This window comes from Phaethon lepturus, unplaced genomic scaffold (assembly GCF_000687285.1).
Source record: "Phaethon lepturus isolate BGI_N335 unplaced genomic scaffold, ASM68728v1 scaffold3119, whole genome shotgun sequence".
Taxonomy (NCBI): Eukaryota; Metazoa; Chordata; class Aves; order Phaethontiformes; family Phaethontidae; genus Phaethon; species Phaethon lepturus.
In genome coordinates, this window is record NW_010565314.1 from 23,950 (window position 1) to 27,042 (window position 3,093).

Consider the following 3,093-nt stretch of genomic DNA (forward strand, 5'->3'; position numbering starts at 1 on the left):
TTTAATCCATATTGAGGTAAAATACTGGTTTTTTTCTCCTGTATGTGTAGATAATGTCACTACAGTAATAAACTGTCTAAAATTAAGCACCGGCTTTATTAAGAATATGATATAAAACTGTTTGAGAGCTTTGTAAACTTAGAGGCTTGCCTTATGCATATTTTGGAAGAAATAAAGCAATGTTTTAATTAACAGCTATTATTTCAGGATATAATTTTTGGCATAATTTTCCTGTTAATGGTGTCTCTTAACATGTAGCTTACTGAATTTTGCCAGAAATTTAATTTTGACTGAGACATGCCTCTTTTTGACCACTGTATCATGACTTCTTGTGAATCACATTCCAGCAGTGTTCGCGTGGCTGTCTGTCTCTGCACTTTTCTGGTCTGAAAGCCCTGGTCTCCTTGTTCAGGACTGTGGTTCCTGAACTGGAGGTGGTAGGGAGCGTCTGGGTAGCAAGTACCAAGTTTATAGTATTGTGTGACTGTAAAACACCGTAATCCTTTGTAGAAGAGTTTTGCCAGAAAGTTACTGGGAGGCAGCTGGTGATTTGGTAGCTTTTTTTTTTTTTTTTTTTTACTTGTTTTAGATATTTATTTTTGACAGCAGTGGAAAGTACTATACAATACACCCTCTAGAATACAACACAATCTGTTGGTTCATGTTACACTTTAGAAGCTGAGGTTTTGTATGAAGACCTGAACAGATTCACAAACACATTGCTATAGACGGTGGATAACATGTTTCGCTGTCCTTTCTAGAGAAATACATAGTAACATCAGGTCATTTCACCAGCTATGCACCAGCAATTTTCACGACTCTTCATTTCTGTCAGTTGCTTTTGTCTATTCTGCTTTCATCTTAGTGATCACATGCAGTATGATTTAAACTGAACTTTTTAGTCCATTAGGTGACAGAAATTAATTATTCATCAGCTAACCAAAGGAGCGTAGCTGGTACAGAGTACTGGGATGCAGGGGACAGTGTTCTTCAAGTTTGGCCTAAAAGTAATCTACAGGAGTCTTGACTGAAACCATTGAAACCATCATCTGTCTGTGCTTTAGAATCAAGAGTTTCCCTTGGGGAGGTGCTTGTACGGTTTCATTCTGCTTCCGAAAAGATGGTAATCTGTTCTACAGCTAGCGGGTGGTGTTACACATTTGCTTTGTATAGAAGGTTGAACGCTACAGGTGTTTAGATGTAACCAACAATTTTTGTTTCTGTTCTTCAGGAGATAAATGTCAGGAATCTGTCTCTCAGTTAAATAATGGCAGAGCGGATTATGTCAGGACTTACGTAGGTAAGTGGAGTTTGATATTTGAAAATGTGTAGCTGGCTGAAATTCGTGACAGCAAAAGCAAGTCATATTTATCTAGAGTTTATTCTAAAGTTAGGATTTCTTACTTGAATCGTCTGCTCAGCCTACCTGTGCAAACTTGACATTTAAGATGCATTTATTTTGAGTTAATGACATCAATAATAGGGGTAGGTCTAATATAAAGGTGTGGATGGAAAAACAGCTGCTTAATCAGCCTAATCACAAAATGTCTTTGCTGAGATGTAGTTCTGTTAACTTTTTTACGCGAGTTCCTTACATGTCATGTACATGTCTGTGTGTGACTTTCCCACCAAATTGTAACAGCACTCTCTGCACGGAGCAGACTTGAAACCGTGGCAAAATTTTAAGAGTCTTCTCCTTTTCAAATAAATGGGGTGAGAAACCCTGGAACAGAACTGTCACATACTTGGCATAACTTAAGACTTGTAACAAATGACTGATAATAGCAATGGCTGCAGACATCCTTCTTCCCCTATGGGTAGCCTGGTAGATCCACACTGTGTCATGAGCTAGTCTACTTGCCTTTGTCTCACTGTGAGAGCAGAGTAGATCCATTGGCCTGAATAGGGCTATGCCTCATTCCCTATGGGAATATTAGCCTGGTAGATCCACACGGTGTCATGAGCTAGAGTCTACTTGCCTTTGTCTCACTGTGAGAGCAGAGTAGATCCATTGGCCTGAATAGGGCTATGCCTCATTAAATTCTGCATTCCTTAAAAGCTGCATTCTGATAAGAGGGTACTTGGTCTTAAGGCTAATAGTTTAACTTAAGCCCACATGATCTTAAGTGGTGAGTGATTTACACCCTTTTGTTGACATAGTGGTGGCTGTGCCGTAAGGGAGCTAGCGTACGGGTCTGTACGTTTGGGTGAGGTTCAGCGTAGCAGCCGCTGTTTGTATGGAGAGGGAAGATGTTAATGCGCAGCTGAGGTTTTGGGGGAAACGGGGATGTTGCAGGAGCTGGGGAGATAGGACTATGCAGGCAGAGGGCTGGAAGTTGGATGACTGAGTGAAGAAGAAGAGAAGTCTGGTATGTGGATATGGCCATGGAGAGCTATGTCTGAGCTGGTGAATGTAGTAGTACTGGATGTGGACAGGTGTTGCTCTGTTTAGTGCTGCCAGACATCAGTGGTGAGGAATTGAAACTATAAGCCACAGAATAATTAATGATAATAGTACACATTTCTAAAAGATTTTCTCCTCTAGTGGGTATGATGCTGTGGGAAAGCTGACCCCTGTTATCTTACTACCTGCAGGACGTGTGGTAAATCAGAACCCAAAATGGCCTGCCCATTTAAAGTTGTTAAAGCTAAGTTTAAAACTTGAGAGTAAGCAGAGTATCTCCAAGTTGGATTTTTAAGATGGATTGTGTCTGTGGTTATGTACTTTGGCTCTAGAAACGTCTTTATATATCTATATAAATATATCTAGTATAGAATTGCCTTTTTTTGCTCCTTTTTTCCAGGCCCCTCAGCGAGCTGGAGGAGGGACGAAAGGTCTGGAGGGGATCCCTTAGGTTCGGTTGGGAGGGAGCAGCTCGGGGAATTGATGCGGCTGGAGGTGTGTGAGAAACTGAGGCTTCCGAGGGGCAGAAAACGCCGTGACAATGTATTTTAATATCCCAGTGTTGCCTGGACGGGGCAAAAAGTCAAGAGTCTCCAGCAGTACAGCTGGGCCATCGGTGTGCCGAAAGATGGAGGCGTTAAGGGAGAGGTGGCGCAGAATGGCGGAGGGCTCCGTCCTCCTCGGGCACC